Raw genomic sequence first — 6,363 nt, forward strand, 5'->3', positions numbered from 1 at the left:
AAATCACAAAAAAACACACAAACTCATAGTAAAGTCCAGAAATGTGATTTTTATTTAAAAACTAATAAAAATATAATAAAAAGTAACTAAAATATATTAAAAACACACTAAAAACAATGCCAAAAAGCGTATAAATTATCCGCTCATCACAACACCAAACTTAAATTGTTGCTTGTCCCCAAGCAACTGAAAATCAAATAGGATAAAAAGAACAGAATATACAATGAATGCCAAAAACATCTATGAAGATCAGTCTTAATTAGATGAGCAGGGCTATTAGCTTTTTGCTTCCGAATAGTTTTGGCATCTCACTTTATCCTTTGAAGTTTAGAATGATTGGCATCTATAGGAACTCAGAATTTAGATAGTGTTATTGATTCTCCTAGTTTAGTATGTTGATTCTTGAACACAGTTACTTTATGAGTCTTGGCCGTGACCCTAAGCATTTTGTTTTCAAGTATTACCACCGGATACATAAATGCCACAGACACATAACTGGGTGAACCTTTTCAGATTGTGACTCAGCTTTGCTAGAGTCCCCAATTAGAGGTGTCCAGAGCTCTTAAGCACACTCTTATTGCTTTGGACCACGACTTTAATCGCTCAGTCTCAAGTTTTCACTTGACACCTTCACGCCACAAGCACATGGTGAGGGACAGCTTGGTTTACCCGCTTAGGCCAGGATTTTATTCATGTGGGCCCTCCTATCCACTGATGCTCAAAGCCTTGGATCTTTTTTATTTTACCCTTGCCTTTTGGTTTAAAGGGCTATTGGCTTTTTCTGCTTGCTTTCTTCTTTTTCTTTCTTTTTTTCTTTTCTTCTCTTTTTTTTTCGCCATTTTTTTTCGCAAGCTTTTCACTGCTTTTTATTGCTTCAAGAATCAATTTTTATGATTTTTTATATTATCAAATAACATTTCTCCTTTTCCATCTTCTTTCAAGAGCCAACAATTTTAACATTCATAGACAACAAATTCAAAAATATGCACTGTTCAATCATTCATTCAGAAAAACAAAAAGTATTGCCACCACATCAAAATAATTAAACTATTTTAAAATTCGAAATTCATGTGCTTCTTTTTCTTTTTGCAATTAAAACACTTTTTATTTAAGAAAGGTGATGGATTCATAGGACATTCATAGCTTTAAGGCATAGACACTAAGACATTAGTGATCATGTAATGCGACACAAACATAAATAAAACATAAAGCATAATTTTTGAAAAACAGAAAAATAAGAACAAGGAAATTAAAGAACGGGTCCACCTTAGTGATGGCGGCTTGTTCCTCCTCTTGAAGATCTTATGGAGTCCTTGAGCTCCTCAATGTCTCTTCCTTGCCTTTGTTGCTCCTCCCTCATGACTCTTTGGTCTTCTTTAATTTCATGGAGGAGGATGGAATGCTCTTGGTGCTCCACCCTTAGTTGTCCCATATTGGAACTTAATTCTCCTAGGGAGGTGTTGATTTGCTCCCAATAGTTTAGTGGAGGAAAATGCATCCCTTGAGGCATCTCAGGAATCTCATGATGAGGGATTTCCTCATGCTCTTGGTGTGGTTCATGAGTGGGCTCTCTTATTTTCTCCATCCTTTTTTTAGTGATGGGCTTGTCCTTATCAATGAGGATGTCTTCCTCTATGTCAATTCCAGCTGAATTGCAGATGTGACAAATTAGATGAGGGAAGGCTAACCTTGCCAAAGTAGAGGACTTGTCCACCACCTTATAGAGTTCTAGGGATATAACCTCATGAACGTCTACTTCCTCTCCAATCATGATGCTATGGATCATGATAGCCCGGTCTATAGTAACTTCAGACTGATTGCTAGTGGGAATGATTGAGCGTTGGATGAACTCCAACCATCCTCTAGCCACAGGCTTGAGGTCATGCCTTCTTTGTTGAACCAGCTTCCCTCTTGAATCTCTCTTCCATTGAGCGCCCTCTTCACAAATGTCTATGAGGACTTGGTCTAACCTTTGATCAAAGTTGACCCTTCTAGTGTAGGGGTATACATCTCCTTGCATCATGGGCAAGTTGAATGCTAACCTTACATTTTTCGGACTGAAATCTAAGCATTTCCCCCGGACCATTGTAAGCCAATTCTTTGGATCCAAGTTTACACTTTCATCATGGTTCTTGGTGATCTATGCATTGGCATAGAACTCTTGAACCATTAAGATCCATTCTTCTTGGCCACAACTTCATAGAAGTGGTCTTGATGCACCCTTGAGATGAATCTCTCCATCTCCCATGACTCGGAGGTGGAAGCTTTTGCCTTCCCTTTCCTCTTTCTAGAGGTTTCTCCGACCTTAGGTGCCATAATTAGTTATAGAAAAACAAAAAGCTTTAGCTTTTACCACACCAAACTTAGAAGGTTTGCTCGTCCTCGAGCAAAAGATAAAAGAAGAGGGTAGAAAAAGAAGAAATAGAGGAGACAGAGGGGGGTTTAATGATTCGGCCAAGGGGTAAGTAGTATGTATGATTTGTGAAAATGAAGGAGTGAAGATGGGTTTATATAGGAGTGGAGAGAGGGGTAGGGTTCAGCCATGTATGGGTGGGTTTGGGAGGGAAAGTGGTTTGAATTTGAAAGGTGAGGTAGTGGGGTTTTATAGTGGATGGATGTGGATTGGTGAAGAGATTATGGAGAAGAGGGTAGGATTTGATAGGTGAGTGGTTTTTGGGGAAGAGGTATTCAGGTGATTGGTGAAGGGGAGAAGGGTGTAATGGGAAGGTGTGAAGAAGAGAGAGAGAGATGAGGTAGGTGAGGATCCTGTAGGATTCATAGATCCTGAGGTGTCAAGGATTTCTCATCCCTGCACCATATTGGCAAGTAAACACCCCTTCCTGTGCCAATCTTGGCGTTAAAAGCCAGGTTGCTGCCCATTTCTGGCGTTTAATGCCAGCTTTTCTCCCCTTTCTGGCGTTAAACGCCAGCTCTTGCCTTTTTCTGGCATTAAACGCCAGCTTGGTGTCCATTTCTGGCGTTAAATGCCTAGAATTGTGCCAGACTGGGCGCTTAATGCCCATTCTGCTACCCTTACTGGCGTTTAAACGCCAGTAAGCTTCTCCTCCAGGGTGTGCTATTTTTAATACTATTTTTCATTCTATTTTTGCTTTTTCAGTTATTTTTGTGACTTCACATGATCATCAAACTACAGAAAACATAAAATAACAATGGAAAATAAATAGATATAATTAAATAATATTGGGTTGCCTCCCAACAAGCACTTCTTTAATGTCAATAGCTTGACAGTGGGCTCTCATGGAGCCTCACAGATACTCAGAGCATGATGATAGCCTCCCAACACCAAACTTAGAGTTTAAATATGGGGGCTCTATTTGACTCTGCATTGAGAGAAGCTTTTCATGCTTCCTCTCCATGGTTACAGAGGGAGATCCTTGAGCCTTAAACACAAGGGAGTCCTCATTCACTTGACGGACCAATTCTCCTCTGTCAACATCAATCACAGCTTTTGCTGTGGCTAGGAAGGGTCTGCCAAGGATGATGGATTCATCCATACACTTCCCAGTGTCTAGGATTATAAAATCAGCAGGGATGTAGTGGTCTTCAACCTTTACCAAGACATCTTCTACAAGTCCATAAACCTGTTTTCTTGAATTGTCTGCCATCTCTAGTGAGATTCTTGCAGCTTCTACCTCAAAGATCCCTAGCTTCTCCATTACAGAGAGAGGGATGAGGTTTATGCTTGACCCTAGGTCAGACAGAGCCTTCTCAAAGGTCATGGTGCCTATGGTACAAGGTATTGAGAACTTTCCAGGATCCGGTCTCTTCTGAGGTAATCTCTGCCTAGTCAAGTCATCTAGTTCTTTGGTGAGCAAGGGGGGTTCATCCTCCCAAGTCTCATTACCAAATAACTTGGCATTTAGCTTCATGATTGCTCCAAGGTACTTGGCAACTTGCTCTTCAGTAACAACTTCATCCTCTTCAGAGAAAGAATACTCATTAGAGCTCATGAATGGTAGAAGTAGATTCAATGGAATCTCTATGGTCTCTGTATGAGCCTCAGATTCCCATGGTTCCTCATTAGGGAACTCCTTGGAGGCTAGTGGATGTCCATTGAGGTCTTCTTAAGTGGAAATCACTGCATTTCCCTCCTCTATGCATTCGGCCATGTGGGACGTGTTTATGGCCTTGCATTCTCTCTTTGGGTTCTCTTCTGTATTGCTTGGGTGAGTACTAGGAGGGAGTTCAGTAACTTTCTTACTCAGCTGACCCACTTGTGCCTCCAAATTTCTAATAGAGGACCTTGTTTCAGTCATGAAACTCTGAGTGGTCTTAATTAGATCAGAAACTACAGTTGCTAAGTCAGAGTAGTTCTGCTTAGAATTCTTTGTCTGTTGCTGAGAAGATGATGGAAAAGGCTTGCTATTGCTAAACCTATTTCTTCCACCATTACTGTTGTTGAAGCCTTGTTGGGGCCTCTGTTGATCCTTCCATGAGAGATTTGGATTACTTCTCCATGAAGGATTATAGGTGTTTCCATAGGGTTCTCCCATGTAATTCACCTCTTCCATTGCTGGATTCTCAGGATCATAAGCTTCTTCTTTAGATGAAGCTTCTTTGGTACTACCTGTTGCTGCTTGCATGCCAGACAGATTCTGAGAAATCATATTGACTTGCTGAGTCAATATTTTATTCTGAGCCAATATGGCATTCAGAGTATCAATCTCAAGAACTCCTTTCTTCTAATTTGTCCCATTATTCACAAGATTCCTTTCAGAAGTGTACATGAATTAGTTATTTACAACCATCTCAATGAGTTCCTGAGCTTCTGCAGTCGTCTTCTTCAGATGAAGAGATCCTCTAGCAGAACTGTCCAATGACATCTTAGACAGTTCAGACAGACCATCATAGAAGATACCTATGATGCTCCATTCAGAAAGCATGTCAGAAGGACACCTTCTGATCAATTAGTTGTATCTTTCCCAAGCTTCATAGAGGGATTCACCTTCCTTCTGTCTGAAGGTTTGGACTTTCACTCTAAGCTTACTCAATTTTTGAGGTGGAAAGAACTTTGCCAAGAAGACATTGACTAGCTTTTCCCAAGAGTTCAGGCTTTCTTTAGGTTGTGAGTCCAACCATGTCCTAGCTCTGTCTCTTACAGAAAAAGAGAAGAGCGTAAGTCTGTAGACAGAGCTAAAGGGAAGAGCATAAGAGATAAAGCTAGAACATGGTTGGATTCATAACCTAAAGAAAGCCTGAACTCTTGGGAAAAGCTAGTCAATACCTTCTTGGCAAAATTCTTTCCACCTCAAAAATTGAGCAAGCTTAGAGTGGAAGTCCAAACCTTCAGACAAAAGGAAGGTGAATCCCTCTATGAAGCCTGGGAAAGATACAAGTAATTGATCAGAAGGTGTCCTTCTGACATGCTTTCAGAATGGAGCATCATAGGTATTTTCTATGATGGTCTATCTGAACTGTCCAATATGTCATTGGACAACTCTGCTGGAGGATCTCTTCATCTGAAGAAGGCGCCTGCAGAAGCTCAGGAACTCATTGAAATGGTTGCAAATAACCAATTCATGTACACTTCTGAAAGGAATCCTGTGAATAATGGGACAAATCATAAGAAAGGAGTTCTTGAGATTGATACTCTGAATGCCATATTGGCTTAGAACAAAATATTGACTCAACAAGTCGATATGATTTCTCAGAGTCTGTATGGAATGCAAGCAGCAAAAGGCAATAGCAAAGAAGCTTCATCTGAAGAAGAAGCTTATGATCCTGAGAACCCAGCAATGGAAGAGGTGAATTACATGGGAGAACTCTATGGAAACACCTATAATCCTTCATGGAGAAATCATCCAAATCTCTCATGGAAGGATAAACAGAAGCCTCAACAAGGTTTCAACAACAATAATAGTGGAAGAAATAGGTTTAGCAATAGCAAAACTTTTCCATCATCTTCTCAGCAACAGACAGAGAATTCTGAGCAGAGTCTCTCTAGCTTAGCAGCCATAGTCTCTGATCTATCTAAAACCACACTAAGTTTCATGACTGAAACAAGGTCCTCCATTAGAAATTTGGAGGCACAGGTGGGTCAGCTGAGTAAGAAAGTTACTGAACTCCCTCCTAGTACTCTCCCAAGCAATACAGAAGAGAACCCAAAAAGAGAATGCAAGGCCATAAACACGTCCCACATGGTCGAATGCATAGAGGAGGGAAACGCAGTGATTTCCACAGAGGAAGACCTCAATAGACGTCCATTGTCCTCCAAGGAGTTCCCTAATGAGGAACCATGGGAATCTGAGGCTCACACTGAGACCATAGAGATTTCATTGAATTTACTTCTTCCATTCATGAGCCCTGATGAGTATTCTTCCTCTGAAGAGGATGAAGATGTTA

This window comes from Arachis ipaensis, chromosome B07, assembly GCF_000816755.2.
Source record: "Arachis ipaensis cultivar K30076 chromosome B07, Araip1.1, whole genome shotgun sequence".
NCBI classification, from domain to species: Eukaryota; Viridiplantae; Streptophyta; class Magnoliopsida; order Fabales; family Fabaceae; genus Arachis; species Arachis ipaensis.